Source organism: Schistocerca americana, chromosome 8 (genome assembly GCF_021461395.2).
Source record: "Schistocerca americana isolate TAMUIC-IGC-003095 chromosome 8, iqSchAmer2.1, whole genome shotgun sequence".
NCBI classification, from domain to species: Eukaryota; Metazoa; Arthropoda; class Insecta; order Orthoptera; family Acrididae; genus Schistocerca; species Schistocerca americana.
In genome coordinates, this window is record NC_060126.1 from 449,243,396 (window position 1) to 449,260,541 (window position 17,146).

Below are 17,146 nucleotides of genomic sequence, written 5' to 3' on the forward strand. Positions count from 1 at the left end.
ACATACAAACAGGCGAGCAAAATTATCTAAAAATCTGCAAACCCTGTGAATATAGTGCTCAGTGCGGTAATCAGCAAATTTTGTTCCACAAATATAAGAGGCCAACAAATTTTTTCAAATGATTCGTGTGGATACTTCTGGCCCATTCACACAGGCTCTGGTGCAATTCAGCACAACAGTTAGAGCTACAAAGGCGAAGTTCAGTAATCGATGGCACTAGCTGAAACATATCTCGTTCCTCCTTTGGGCTGCCTGCAAATATTAATGGAACCACATCTCTAAGTAACCCAAGTCGACTACTCTGTCTATTCTATCTTCCTTTCAAACTTCTTCTTAGAGGTGACCTGATCCCAACACTTACTGGCTGTCTGGACAAAATGCTAACCACCCAGAATGGTCGGATTTCGATGGAGCAAATTTTTCGACATATACTGCAGTACCGTAGGGAGCGTTGGCACTGACTCCTTGTGTCAAAAACCTTCGCGTCAGGGGCACTTTTAATTTTGTTAATGAAAGGTGCTATCAATTACTACCTCATGTACAGAGCTACTTGAATCTTTCAGGTTCGGGTGGCCAGTGAGAACATCCCATAATTAACTAAGCTTCACCTATATGTGTTACATGTACTCAAATAACTTCACAGTCAGATTCAATTTCCATTTTTTATATACTGCAATATACACTCCCCTAATATGGTGTCTAATCCGTCTTTTGCAGCCGCACGGGGTAGCCGTGCGGTCCAGGTTATCTTGCGGTTCGCGCGGCTCCCTCCGTCGGAGGTTCGTGTCCTACCTTGGGCATGGCCGTGTGTGTGTGTGTTTTGTTCCTAGCGAAAGTTAGGTTAGGTAGTGTGTAAGCCTAGGGACTGATGACTTCAGAAGTTTGGTCCCATAGAACTTAACACAAAATCCAAATCTTTTCGATGTACGTTCCATGTCTCCTGTCTTGGAAACGTTACTCGCGTTCATATACTGTTTTTTGAGTGAATGCATGACGTTAATATTTCTTTCTTAGTGAACTTCGTAAAGGGGAGGGTGTGGCGTTGTCCCTCCGACCTGTTGTGAAGAGTCAGGTATTTACTTGTGTTGTTATGGAAAGGCTTAGTATGGAAACCAGAGTTGGGCCATAGCCTATTCTTCTCCAACAGTATTACTGGTCAGTCTCCATCATTACTTGCTGGGTGCACAACTCAGCTTTTCCTCACTCATAATAGAGTCCCCTGACAAAATAATGCAAAGGGACACTCCACATTAGTACCGTTCACAGTTTCCCCCATGCTCTCATACCTCCTTGAGAAGTTCCGCTTCCATGGCGAGCGTCGATTTCAGTCCCTGAAAATGGTTATACGGCTTTGCCTCATGATTAGAGGGAATCACTACCCATGGAAAAATTCATAGTCCGTATATCTTGTTCTTATGTGTTGTGAAATATTCTAAAGGCTCTCATTTTCCATACTGCATAAGCTATATACCTACAGGTTTCCATTACAACTTATTCTTGCTACTCTTATAAGATTTATATTACTGTGTGTTTATTTTACTTTCCTCAGACTTTTGAAGTAATTATTGGTGTGGTATTATGCATCGCTGAATACTCACTTGCTGTGGTATTTTCTTGAAACTGAAGAGACAGATTAGACTGTTTCTCAAGAGTTGTTGAGACCTTTTTTTTTTTTTTTTTCTTGCTTATTTTATTTTCTCTCTTGTTTTCTAGTGTCCGGTGAATATTGGGTCGATTTCTGATGATCAAACGCGGCACATGAAGAAGATATGTCGAAAAAATTGCTAATATCAAAGTTGTGTAAAAAGAATTAAACTAATTTCGTAACTACAGATGTTCTTTTCATTTTGAATGTTCGTGACAGCTGTGCGAGAACATTATACACATAAGTTGTCTATGTACGCTGAAGAGTAAACATGTGAAGAAAAGGAGGAACAAGCAAACAATTTAAGCGTGTGAAAGAGAAAATCATCAAGAAATGATGACATATTTCGTTAACAGCATGACGGAAGACTTACTCAGTAAGCTAACAACTGGTTTGCGAAGAAATTAGTGAGAAATAGAGTCTAAAAGAAGAAATTAAATAGATTGTGACACCATTTCTAAAAAAAAAATTAAAAAGTAAAGTTCTTCCACACATTTTTCGAGTTGTCCCCCCCGCCCCATCCGGATATCCGGGCTGGTTAACACGCCACTTCTGGGAGTTGGGGAGGCGCCCCTGGCCTGAATCATATCTGCCTCAATAACTTCTAGGGACTGTGAACCAGACACACTGAATATGGTTTGTAGTCAGTTCTACAGCTGCAATAGATAAATAGCAGATTGGTACCCACGTTCCGTCTCAGATACACACTACGCACTTAGAGAATGCTCCCACACTTGTACACAGGATTACCTCCAGACGCAGACAGTGTGGTATGCAGAGTCCATTCTCAGTGGTTTCTCGGAGCCTGATGACCTCTGATCCTCAGTCTCTTCAAAGCGTTAACCAGCAGCAGTAGGAATTGTCCAGCAAAACCTGTTTTCAGTTTGTCTTCAAACTTTCATTGTCTACCACCAGCTTCAGTCCACAAGGAAAGTAATAAAATAATACAATGCCTGCATACTCTGCTACTTTCTCTGTATGAGTTAGGAGTATGGACTTTGAAGGGTATTACTGTTCATAGTGAACGTAACTACTAACTTCATTTTGCAACTGGTTCTTTACAGAAAGTTTCATAAGAGAACAGATGTATTGTTGTGCCTTTTAGCATGCCTTGTTGCATGAGGTTGTAAATTCTCAGTTAAAAATTCTAACTGGATCACTGTGTTTCTAATGTTTGACGATAAAACCATGAGGCGATACAGCAGACCACGACCGTCAGGAAAGATAAACTGTCACTATAATCGTTTGTGACGTGTGTGTTATTAATGCCACATAAAATTAATCACGAATGATGACAGGGATACTTTCCAGTGAAAGACGATCTCCATTTACCCGGTTTATTGACTTCAAACAATAAAACACGCGTAAATATTTCCCACAATTTCACCCTCAAGTAATTTACAGAGCGTGGTCCCTGATTCCAAAGAACTACAGTCTATTTACGTTATCAAAGCAGGAATCTCATTTTAAGTCGAATAATCGTGTCTACAAGATGTTCGGAAATTCCCGTTACAAACGAGGGCAGTAAGCAGATAATATTCTGAATTGGAACCCGTGTCTGGCAACCTATCGTTTCTGTGTTAACAACCATTGGAAAATATGTTGGTAACACGATCACTTTTACAACTGACTGATTAGCCGTGACGCATTAGACCATTTGTTTCACAGTAACACACGTTAATAGTGAAAGAAATTGCTCATGTACTCGTTGAGAGGTTCTCTTTAACATGATGCAGTACAGCCTCCTCCAGTCTGGCTTCCGGCATCTCCTTGGAGCACCACGGCTACGCCTGCTGACGGTGAAGGTACCCTTTCTCGAAGCCTTTCTTAACTGTGGCAAAAACGGTGTGCGACAGGGTCGGACGTTGTGGAGTACTGTCTTGATAAAGGCGATGAGCAGGTCTTCCGAGACCGATTCAGAAGGATCATGTCAGTGTATCCTGCAAACATGTACTTAACCGTATTTCACTAACGCTCACACGTGCATAAATGAGGCACGAACTGCGTCGGTGAGGTAGGATAGACATCGAATGACATCAGTCGTCCACGTAATCACCACTCACCATGACTACCCTGTTGCATACCTACCTAGCAAAATATATTATCAAATGGCTGTAGCAGAGAAACGGTAAGTTTCCGGACATGGGTTTCTAATCGAAGTACTCATCCTCTCTACAAGTCCTAGAAGTTTGCAACAGGAGTTTCCGAACACCCTGTACAACGTATTACCCATGAATCGCCTAAGTTCACATCTGTTCCACAAATTCATTCCTGCTCGGCCCGAACCACTCTCGAATTTGCACCTCCTCGCTAATCTGTATACAGCAGCGAGGGATGCTGCTTGCTACGACTTCTAAATATTTCACCAATTTCACTTGGTCATCTCCTGTGACTCTTGCATCAGATGGTAAGTACACCCAAAACATTGAGTTCGCGTGCTTATTACTAAAAGCATTATCGGCGCGACAGGACAACGTCCCATAATGAGGACATACTAGAAGATAAGGCACACTGGCTAGTGAATGATGCTAACTAGGTCGTTGATAAAGATACTGGTGTATGTACCATTACAAAGGATGAACATTGGACATTACCCCAACAAAATGTTTCTGATCGATTAATACTTTCAACCCAACTGTGGAATTGTTGTTGTTAATTATTCTCTACGACGTTAATGGATGGAAGTAAGCAAGAGAGCCAATTTTATTATGCTTTTACAAAAATCAGCAATTACACATGGAATGAATATTGTTGAAATTTTCAACATTCAACTTCATCTGTTTCATTTCTCCTAAGCGCTCCTGTACAGGAGTAAATCAACTATCCTTTTTTCTTAGTGATAAGCTATGTATTGAGAGCCAATTTTCTAAACATTTCATTTACTTTTCTGTTACTTCACCTATGTTTGGTTTGATCATATGCAAGAAACAATATTTCTTCTTGACCATTGTCTGTAACAGGATAATGTAACGTGTATGCTGGCGATCTATCAGCCGACTGAACTCTTTTAAATCACTGGAATTTAAAATATTTGCCTAGATGAGGGAAGCGGCTGGGCCGAAGCCGGTAGCTGCGAGATGCCGCCCGAGGTCAGAGCGGCCGCCTTGGCTAGCGAATACGAATTAAGGCATCGGAAGAGGGTTTCTCCAGTGAGGGGAAGACGTTTGGCTTCGGTACCAGCATTTGGATGGAGCTCTGTGAAAAGATGTCTGGGTTCGCAATGAGACTTCGAAATTTAGTAACAGTTCGATGTTTCACTGGGCACAAAACCAGTATACTCACTATACTAAGGTGCATCTACAGAGACAGCAATATTATAAAACTACAGAAGTGAGGAGGTCAGAGTAAATGAATAATCTTACAAAAACCATTAAAAATTAAGAAAAGCTCAACACTTAGCGCTTAAGTTGTTATTCCTGAGAGTCACAGATTTATAAACATTCTATTTATTGAGTTATTAGATTTTTATATCATTTCAATTATGTAAATATGTCACATCATCGTATTCTCCACGGTTACACAGCAGATGAAAGGAGTATGGCATTCCTTATACAAAGAAGCGCCAAAGAAACTGGTGTAGGCATGCGTATTCAAAAACTAGAAATATGTAAACAGGCAGAATACGGCGCTGCAGTGGGCAACGCCTATATGAGACAACAGGTATCTGGCGCAGTTGTTTGACCGTTTACTGCTACAATGACAGGTTATAAGGATTTAAGTGGCTTTGAAGGTGGTGTTATAGTCGGCGCATGGGCGATGGGGCACAGGATCTCTTAGGTAGCAAAGAAGTGGGGATTTTCCCGTACGACCATTTCAAGAGTGTACCATGAATATCAGAAACCCGGTAAAACATCAAATCACCCACATCGCTCTGGCCGGAAAAAAATCCTGCAAGAACGGGACGAGCCACGACTGAAGAGAATCATTCAACGTGAGAGAAGTGTAGCCCTTCCGCAAATTGCTGCAGATTTCAATTCTGGGCCATCAACAAGTCACTACAGTCGCAGGTGCGAATCCTGCCTCTGGCATGGAAGTGCGAGATGCCCTTAGGTTAGTTAGGTTTGAGTAGTTCTAAGTTCTAGGGGACTGATGACCTCAGATGTTAAGTCCCATAATGCTCAGAGCCATTTGAACCATCAACAAGTGTCAGTGTGCGAACCATTCAACCAAACATCATCGAAGCTGGTGGATGCTCTGTAGTGGTGTGAGGCGTGTGCAGTTGGAGTAATATGCGACCCCTGATACGTCTAGATACGATTCTGACAGGTGACACGTACATAAGCATCGTGTCTGATTACTTGCATGCACTCATGTCCATTGTGCATTCCGATGGACTAGAGCAAGTCCAGCAGGACAATGCGACAGCCCACACGTCCAGAATTGCTACAGAAAGGCTCCAGGAGCACTCTTCTGAGTTTAAACGCCTCAGCTGTCCACCAAAGTCCCCAGACATGGACATTATTGAGCATATCTAGGATGCCTTGCAACGTGCTGTTCAGAAAATACCTCCGCACCTTTGTACTCTTACGGATTTATGGACAGCCCTGCAGGATTCATGGTGCCATTCCCTCCAGCACTACTTCAGACATTAGTAGAGCCCATGCCACGTCTTGTTGCGGCACTTTTACGTGCTCACGAGGGCCCTGCACTATATTAGGCAGATGTACCAGTTTCTTGGGCTCTTCCGTGTATACCTCCCTACTTAACCTTGTGACATACGTCTAAGTTATTAAATGATTTCTAACTTATTTAATTAAAAGTTACTTCGGCCAGTATTAAAAACACTCTCGATTTAAAAGTGGTAAACTGTTTGTAAGATGTGACACGCTCATCAGATAGAGAGCAAAATAAGTGCTTGTAATTAAATCATATGCCAAATTCTTAACTTATTTATTTTTTGAATGGGAGTCAATTTTGTGTGTTTTAAGTACGTTTCCCATTTTGGTGGGAGGTAAGCGAGGGCTTAAAAGTGAGCTAGCACTCACTGCTGTGGGGCTTAAAAGCGAACTAGCACTTCCTGCTGGAAATTCTGTGGCTGATTAGCCTGTAGGGATCGATCCTGAGGTAATATGTTGGTAAGGTGATAGTGCAGTTTCACACTTGTAGAAGTTATGGAGAGTAATCAGAGCTTAGTATTAAAATAGGTGCATGTATATGGTAAAAATTACGAAACCCTCAGATTAAAGTGAAATATATTCGTTATTTCCAAAGGTCATAGAAAGAGAGTCAAATTACATTATATACACACGCGTATATATCTCTGAAGTCAGTAATTGAAATGGCTATAAGCTCAAAGATATTCATTACGTACATAACATGAAGGACACTCTGCTCCGTGTTCCAACTCTCTCTCTTCTCCTCTAGTCAGACACTAGTACTAAAATGCAAGAGCCAGTTTCAATGTAGCCTCATCTGGGCCGTGTGTTCAAAAGTATCCAAACGACCGGAATTATTTATAAAAGAATATCACACCTATCTCTCCTCTCTCAACAATTACAGCCTAGTTTACCATTACTAGGTAGTTCCCTTTGGACTTCCTCAAATATAGCCAAAATATTTTTCAACAAAAAAATGCTTTGAAGTATCTGAATTGACTAAAATACCGAAAATTTTGTCAAATATGTCTGCATTTCTGACATCCATAAATTCGTTTTTGGACCGGCTTAGCTATCACATTTGTAAATTCCATTAGAACCTATGTATCATTCACAGTACATCATTGGAAAAAAGTAAAACACATATTTCTCTATAAATAATTAAACCGCAATATTTCTTATAAAGCATAAATAACGAATTAGAAACGTGTAGTTGTTGAACAAGCGTTTTATAGTAAATACTATTCCGTAAACCCTGAAAACATGAAATAAAACCAAAGTTTTGTTTCCCATCAGAGTTACATAATGTCATCAACACATGGCTCCACTTTTAAAAAGTTTGTTCTCTGTGCCATGAGTTCTTCTCACTGTCACCAACAGGTTTCTATGAATGGGTAGAAGCGTTCAGAGTTCGATCTGTAAAGCACACATGGTTTGAGACACAACAGAGCTATAAACTAATTATTTTCCATATCTATGATCTCACAATGTTCTAAAATGTCTGCAAAATACGTCGGGAATGTAAAATGTGCAACGATTACATCCATTATCTGGGAACCTACTTGAAGCTAAGTACAAGAAAAAACTCTATGAGGCTCATATTAATTGTTTTACCTCACCTATGATCTTACAGTACACGACAGAAAATGTAATGTTTACGTTGCAACAGTATCTAAATACGTGAAGTGTGTTAAATTTGTGCAAAAAGTGTGATGTTCATGCTTGGATTGTCACAATCTGTTTACATCAAAATTATTGTCAGGGGTAAGGGTAGAGTGAAGATAATGTATCACTAGAAAAGCATAATCGATACCAATGACTGCAAAATTGATTGGGCACTTAGTTGAGGTCTCGTACAAGAAAAATATTGTAAGGCTCAAATTAATCACCTTACCAAAGCTATGATGTTACAATATATTCTAAAATGAATGAAAAATGTAATGAATATGTTGGAACAGTATCTAAATATGTAAAGTGCGTTCAGTTCCATGAATTATGTGTATTATCATCGTCTAATATCTCTTTCTTTCATCAACATTTTACGAGGAGGGAGCAAAGATAATGCAGCATAATGAAATATACAGTAGACGTTAGGTATTACCGAAAGCAAACTTCTGTGGCATTTCAGGAAACTATGGATCGCTAAAATAAAACCTGTAATCAACTGTTACAACGTGTAATAAAAGATATCACAACATGCACAACACGATTTTTTTTAGGAAAGGAAGGAATAAGGTGTTTGATTTTAGGAAAGAATAAGGCCTTTTCTTACGACGTATCACTTCAACTGCAAAACGACGTCGACAGTTTACAAACACATTCAGAAGAGACACAGTCAAAGACGATAACATTGAGAGATGTGGCATTTTCAAAGACATTATTAGAGTCGATATCTTGACAATAAATAAAATTTTCATTTTTTGTGAGATTTCTCACACTTTCAGAACACACTGATGCTTCAGACATTTAATATTTCAGCACTTTTGGCATCCTTACCGTAAGACATGCAGGTCTTCTAAGAAAATTGTAACAAAACAAAAATTTGATCATTATATGTAAGATTTCTCGAACATTGCAAGCAGAATGAATATTGCCGCATCTAAATCGTCTCTATTCCTTACTAAAATACTCACAGATTGCTTATTGTCAGTATTGATAAGAATTTTTAGTTTAAGCAGCACTGGTTTACAACGAGGTGGTCACCATTTGTCTATTAGGTGGTTACCACTCCCCTAGGTGCCCTCCATTCGACCTAAGTGTTCACAAATCCCCCTACTATGTGGCAACCATTCCCACAGATGGCCAATATTCCTCCATTTTATGGCACCATTCACACTACGGTGGTTACCACCAAACGACAAACGCTTATCACTAAAAGGTAACGCTAAAGTCTTATGCATAATGCCTGTTGATTACTGACCATCACCGATTGCTAACCATCAGTGATTGCTGATTATCACTGTTCAATGGCCATCAGTCATCACTGACCATAACTGATCATTGATCACTGCAGGTGTGATTATTGATCTCTATTAAAATTTATAATGGTATCAAGTTAAATTATTTCTGTGGAAGTCAAAGATTAATCTGAACGTAAGCTTATCCCTGGCATAACATTATTAAAGGTATGATTCCAAAGTCAAAAAGGTAACCATCATTTATGCCCACATATATCTCTGTATTTATTACAAATAGCTACTGTACACACCTAAGTTGTCTAGTAATCATTTCTTAACTCACAGGCAACTGTTTCAAAATTAACTTATTACTTTAATATGTTACTGAGGAATAAGAGGGAAAAACAATATATGATAATTTTATTTTAAGCAAATTTTCACAGGGAACTATTACATTTTATACTGTTACACACAGTGGAAATTTAGAACTTTAATGTATTTTCTACATCATCCTACACAGTTTTTCAGCATCGTCCACAGCTACTAGCTGTTAGCTGTTACACATTAGTTGATAAGCATTAAAAGTTCGATGTTAGGTTTTAGGAATTACACTATATCATTAGGTATTAAGTCTTCAGTGACAACCATTAGCCATTAGGGCTTACGTATCAGGCATTAAGCATTAGCAGTTTGCCATTAAGTATTAGCAGTTAGCTATTAGCCATTAGGCGTTAGGAACGAGGTGTTACGTGTATTTAAAGCCTCATTGTGCATGTAAAGTATGTGAAATGTTACATAAACTCCAACACAATAAAACGACGCACCACAAACGAATTGTCCGAATAGGATGGAGATCAGTACATGTGATGTACATGTACAAACAAAAGATTACGATTTCAGAAAAATTGGATGATTTTCTTGAGAGAAAGAGCATAAACAGAGCAAGTCAATAACATGTTGGTCGATCTTTGGCCCTTATGCAAGCAGTTATTTGGCTTAGCTGGTTTGTTTGTTAGATAGTTAGTCAGTTAGTTACATGTTCCATGGATTATTTTGCATGATAGATCATAATGATGCGGAATGAGTCATGTTACATTCACATCACAAATTAATTTCATTTCTATGTATGGTTACGTTCTGAGTATTTTAAGGTCTTTTTTTAATTACAAAAAGAAAAAAGTATACATGTGTGTTAGTAATTCCTACACATCAACTCTTACACATTACAGTGATAGAAGTTCTTCTACAAATAGAAGGAGGTGTCCTGCAGAAACTTTGTCAGTTTGTTTTCAAAAAATGTTCAAATGTGTGTGAAATCTTATGGGACTTAACTGCTAAGGTTATCAGTCCCTAAGCTTACACACTACTTAACCTAAAGTATCCTAAGGACAAACACACACACCTATGCCCGAGGGAGGACTCGCACCTCCACCGGGACCAGCCGCACTGTCCATGACTGCACCGCCTTAGACCGATTGGCTAAACCAGCGTGGCAGTTTGTTTTCAAATTTTACTTCATTTTCTATCAGACATTTCATATGATTGGGTAAGTGATCAAAAGTTTTTGTGCAGCATTCTGCACCCCTCCTTGTGCTAAATACAGCCTTAACGTGGAGTAATGAACAGCATTTTACCTCATGATATTGTTATTACACACATGATTGTTTCTTTTGAAATGTAGTAAATTATTTACAACGAACTTCACGAAGGAATAAATATACTACCCAACTCTTTAAACAAATATCTACAAGATGATTGTGGGCGAGCACCACATATTATTCTTACAGAACGTTTTAGCTCAATGAAGAATTTTTTTCTTAAAGATGAGTTACCCCAGAACATTATTCATATGAAATTATTGATTGAAAATATGCTCAATATGTGAACTTACTGAAATGATTCTAAGGGCTAATGTGGCCTAACTAAGTTGTTTTAGGAGCTCCAAAAAAAATTTTTTTTCCAATTTACATTCTTATCAGTATGGTTCCCTGAGAACTTTGAAATGGTCACCCTATTTGTTATTTCCTTACCATTTGTAACACTCATCATTGGTGTAGTACCACTAGAGTGCAGAACTGAATATATTGTTTCTTTTTAAAATTAGAGGTGGGATCATTCACAAAAAACCACTCACTGATATTTTTAATAAATTTGTTTACCATTTCTTCTGTTTCTGTACATGTGCTTGGACTGATTACAATGTTAGTGGCATCTGAAAAAATAACTACTTCTGCTTGTTGTACTAGAGACTGAAATTCGTTTACATGTATGAGGAACAGAAACGGACATAAGACTGAACCTTGGTGAATCCCATACGTGACTTTTCCCCAGTCAGCACTATTTTCCTAGACTATGTTGTTTGAATTACTAAGTACAAAATTTTTGCATTCTTTTGGTTAGATATGACATTATCCATTGGTTGACTATACCATCAATCCCTTAGAACGTCAATTCATCTAGGAGAGTCCTGTGATTCACACAGTTGAATGCCTTAGAAAGGTCGTAGAAAATACTAACCAGCGCTGTTTTATTATTTCATGCTTGTAGAATCTGTTGAGGGAACATGTAAATGGCATTCTCAGTAGAGCAACCCTTCTGTAACCCAACATGTGACTTGCTAAATATACTGTTGTCGCTAAGGAAAGGTAGTGTTATTGAATGTAGCACTTACTCAAAAATTTTGGAGAATGATGTCAGCATTAATTGATAGCTGTTTGATGTCTCATGAGGGATATCACGCCACATTCTGTTCAACTGGAGCCTTGGATAGTCAAAATCCCTAGTTGTTTGGAGGGTCCCGCCCATAATGCTGCAAACGGTTTCAAGTGGCGAAAAATCACTGATGTTGCTGGCCGAGGTAGAGCTTGACAAGCACGAAGATAAGCAATAGAAACTCTGTCTGTGTGCAGGTAGGCGTTATCTTGCTGAAGTTTAAGCCCAGGATGACTTGCCATGAAAGACAACAAAACAGGGTGTAGAATACAGTCGATACACCAGCTGTGCTGTTATGTTGCAGTAGATTACAACCAGAAGGAGGTTCTAGTATGATAATAAATGCCTCTTCAGACCATTGCTCCTGGTTGCTGAGCCATATGGCGGACGACAGTGAAGCTGGTATCCAGCCACTGACCACAGTATCTCCAGACGCATCTTCTGCAACGAATGATATTGACTGGAGAAGAATTGTTTTCAGTGCTGAGTCCTGTTTCGAAGTGAGCCCCAATTACTAGCGAAGAGTACACATTCCTAATTCGTTATTTATATTTTATAAGGAAAATTGGATTTTAATTATTAGTAGAGATATGTTGCATACTCGTTCCATTATTACATAGTGGATGGTACACAGCTTTGAATGAACTTCAGGAATGCATTTGGTGAGCTAGTCCATAAACTTTTGTTTGGAAGTCAGTAACGCAAACATACTTGACATAAGCTTCAATATTTTATTCAGTTTAAATACTTCAAAAAGTATTTTGATAAAATGTTTTGGATGCATTTGAGAACACTCCACATGGGCGGAGCTGACCTGTAATAGTAATACTAAGCTCTGAATGGGTGGGAGAGACGAGACATATGTTACTTTTTTAATATGAATTATTCATCCCCTTCGAATACTTTTGAGCACGCAACCCAGACGAAGCTACATTGTAATTGGCTCTTGTATTTTAATACTGGGCTGTGACTGGAGGGCCGGCCAGTGTGGCCAAGCGGTTCTAGGCGCTTCAGTCTGGAACCGCGCGACCGCTACGGTCGCAGGTTCGAATCCTGCCTCGGGCAGTAGTTCTAAGGTCTAGATGTTAAGTCCCATAGTGCTCAGAGCCATTTGAACCATTTTTTTGTGACTGGAGGAAGGAAGGGAGGTGGAACACTATGCAATGTGTAGGCTACTTTTTGCATATTTAATGCATATCTTCGACCTAGCAGTTATGTTAATTAGTTACTCCATGGGCATATATGCGCATGCAAATAATACAATTTGTTCCCGTTTTAACGTCTTTCGGAAGTAATGAACATCGTTGACTTTAATTCCTGGGTTACGTAATTTTGCACCACATGCTGGTTGCTATTTTTTGAATACTACATTGTGATTGATTTTAGATAGCGAAGTGTCCGTTGGAAATAATTTAATTTGGCTCCATACTAAATAGTGATGGTTTGGAGTGAAGAGGTAGTGTGGGGTAGAAACCACATAGTTGGTCTGTTTCCACTAAGGAAGGGAGCGTTTTATGTTTTCCATTAACACAACTAGCCTACTTCCACCATCTTGGACTTCTTTAATAATGTGCTGTGACTGGGTGGAGATAAGGAATACTGCACAGGGTGATTGGTTGTAGATATTGGGGGGGGGGGGGGGGAGGGGACGTTCGGGGATGGCTTTTAAATTTTCTTTTTCACAGTTGGGCTATTTAAGCCATTTTGGATTTTAATAGTGCGCTATGGTTGGCTGGAAATAGGGAGATGGCAAGGGGAAAAGGGGGAGGGAGAGAAAGATTGTGCTTTTCATTTATAATTATTGGTTTATTTCTTGATTAAGGTCAAAGTGGATCAAAGTTGATACTGCCATACTATTATAGTTGTTTCTTCGAACGAGATTTGGTGTCCTTTTACCAGAGCGTGCCCACTGATTTCTGAGAATATCCTTTGGGGAAACTCATCTCATATTCTATACAGTGGTGTTCAGTAGTAAGCATAGTCTGTGCAACCTAAATCTGTCCACCGCCACAGTATTCTGTACATTCCTGGAGTTCTCAGGCCTATGTCATTTTTCACATGTAAACTTTGTTCTCTGGATTATGATATGTTACCTCTTTGTACATTGTATCCTCTGAGGCGGTATCTGGAGACCAGCCCAAAATTTGCCTAAACGAGCGTGGGACATCTAAAATCCACTCTCAGAATGAACATTGAACCAGGATCTGGTCGTTAATCCGTTGTGAAGATTCCTCCCAGAACTAGCGCGTATCCCTGTTGAGGCGTAGCGCCGTATACCAATCCTGCCTTGGAGACGGTTAAGTGGGAGATGTGTCTCAGGTCTGGATAGTGACAGATGGTGACGCGAGACTGGACGCGCACGTAGTTTATTTATCAGACGGTAGAGGAAAATATTATATAGGGGGACTATGATTTTAGCTTAGATTGTGCCCACTAGAGTGCACTAAAGTAATAGAATGTTTTTCATAAACTGTTCTAGTATTTTCGTAAAGTATTATTATGTCTTTTTGTGTATGTAAAATGTTATAAATGTGTTTTAGCGGTATGAATGATGCGTGAGTGTGGTTTAAGGTTAATATGAAGATAATTGTTTAACGAGTTATGTAGTAGGAACATTTCGAAGAAGTATGGATATGGACAAAGGGGATTTTTGTAGAATAGATTTGTGAAGTAAGTTTATGGTAAAGAGAAAGTTAATTCAGGTATAAATAACAATAGTAAATAACTTTATGCATAAGAAAAACGTCAGCATGTTAGATAATTACTTCGGTAAAAAGTGCAGTCGTTAGGTTTACTATTTTGCGACTGGTTACTGATGAAAAGCGCGGATTGACGCGGGACAATGTTGTTTTGCTATTGGCTGTTGAGTGAGCTGACCAATGGTAAAGCAATACTCTTCGCGCGCCTTTCTCTGGTGGTAGAGAAGACTGAGAGTATTCTAGAGAAGGGTTGGAGCCTAGCCATGAAACAGTTCGGACGTGTGTAGTAGTAGTTCCGATGGAAATGAGAAGTTGCCGGATCTAGCAGTGTTTCATACATCGAAAGTGTTGTAAAGTGACGGCATAATAATTCCGATGGGTGTGTAGAAATTTCGGAATTTTTAAGTGAATTTTGTGACGAAAAATGACATATATTCAGCGTGGCGTATTGAGTAGGTCGGTGGCTAAAAACTGTGACTGCATTTGGTACCGACCGACGTAATATTTGGCGAGCATTCTCAATCAAAAACAATCCGTATTTTTGTAGCTATTACGTTTCGGGAAATGCAACACCATAAACTTGCTAACGTGAGTGAAAGGGATTGTGAGTGACTGTGTTAAGACTCTTGGCAGTGATACTTGTTCACCTAACTTTCAGGATATATTAATTAAGTATATATGACGGTAGTATCTGTTCCCGAAAGAACAGTTACCGTGGATGACCATGCAGCTTTGTTAGAAATGAAATGATAATTAAATGGACACCCTAGCTGCAAACAGGCGTTGATGTACTTCATTGGGGACATGCTGAAAATGTACGCCCCGACCGGGACTCGAAACCGGGATCTCCTGCTTACATGGCAGACGCTCTATCCATCTGAGCCACCGTGGGCACAGAGGATAGTGCGACTGCAGGGACGTATCCCTTGCACGCTCCCCGTGAGATACACATTCCCAACATGTCCACACCACTACATTCGTAGTACGCCTAATAGATGTTTGCCCATCATACTCATTAATCGTGGCAGATTAATCTACCAAGCCCCGTACGAGTTCGGGCATAGCGTGTGCGTTCGCACAAGAAGGTCAATGGCCGGGAAGCCATATTTAACTATATATGACGGTAGTATCTGTTCCCGAAAGAACAGTTACCGTGGATGCCCATGCAGCTTTGCTAGAAATCAAATGATAATTAAATGGACACCCTAGCTGCAAACAGGCGTTGATGTACTTCATTGGGGACATGCTGATGGCCAAACATCTATCAGGCGTACTACGAATGTAGTGGTGTGGACATGTTGGGAATGTGTATCTCACGGGGAGCGTGCAAGGGATAATAAGTCCCTGCAGTCGCACTATCCTGTGTGTCCTCGGTGGCTCAGATGGATAGAGCGTCTGCCATGTAAGCAGGAGATCCCGGTTTCGAGTCCCGGTCGGGGCACACATTTTCAGCATGTCCTTAATGAAGTACATCAACGCCTGTTTGCAGCTAGGGTGTCCATTTAATTATCATTTCATTTCTAGCAAAGCTGCATGGGCATCCACGGTAACTGTTCTTTCGGGAACAGATACTACCGTCATATATAGTTAAATATGGCTTCCCGGCCATTGACCTTCTTGTGCGAACGCACACGCTATGCCCGAACTCGTACGGGGCTTGGTAGATTAATCTGCCACGATTAATGAGTATGATGGGCAAACATCTATTAGGCGTACTACGAATGTAGTGGTGTGGACATGTTGGGAATGTGTATCTCACGGGGAGCGTGCAAGGGATACGTCCCTGCAGTCGCACTATCCTCTGTGCCCACGGTGGCTCAGATGGATAGAGCGTCTGCCATGTAAGCAGGAGATCCCGGTTTCGAGTCCCGGCCGGGGCATACATTTTCAGCATGTCCCGAATGAAGTACATCAACGCCTGTTTGCAGCTAGGGTGTCCATTTAATTATCATTTCATATTAATTAAGGACAAAATTTCCAACCTTTCATTTCATGTGAAAATTTTCTCCCGAAACGTAAATTAGTGACTTTAATTGCAGCCTGGTTCACGTTGAAGTACAGTAGGTTTCGCACGGCTTTCCTACTTATGATCTGCTAAGACAATGTTGACAGGTAGGTGCAGGTTCGTCGAAAAGGGACGGAAAGAACCGCGCTGCCGCACTGTCTACATGAGCAGGTCACAAATATCACCTCCCTGTTACTACACTCCTCATAATTCCGATGTTCCGTTCCTGAAACAAAGATTGTATTACGGTCGTGCAGCTGTGGTCTGAGAGATGTTCGGTCAGGGAGCTAGCTGCCCCCTGTAAACAAATCATAGTAAAGGAATCAGCGATCAAAGTGTACGGATGTAAGGTGATGTCCGCTCAGACCAAATGCAATGAAAAATACCGAACAAAATGAAAAATGGGATGTAGCGTCTTTGACCAGTAATCAAAATGTCCTCGGTCCCTGGTTCGAAACCCACCACCGCTTAAATTTTGATTAAGAATCAGTATTGGCTACCGAGAACCTCCGGCATAAGAAGTCACGCTCATTCTGCCAAATGGCCTTTCCAAAGAGGGCAGAGAAGCTGACAAGTTGAGGGCATCTCTTGTC

At 40.2% G+C, this 17,146-nt stretch overlaps 1 non-coding gene across 1 annotated transcript; it reads left to right on the forward strand.

The window, feature by feature from the left end:
* Positions 1-16,353: 16,353 nt before the first annotated feature.
* Trnat-ugu lies at positions 16,354-16,428 on the forward strand. Its single transcript has one exon. It is a non-coding gene; the product is annotated as a tRNA-Thr (tRNA).
* Positions 16,429-17,146: the final 718 nt, after the last annotated feature.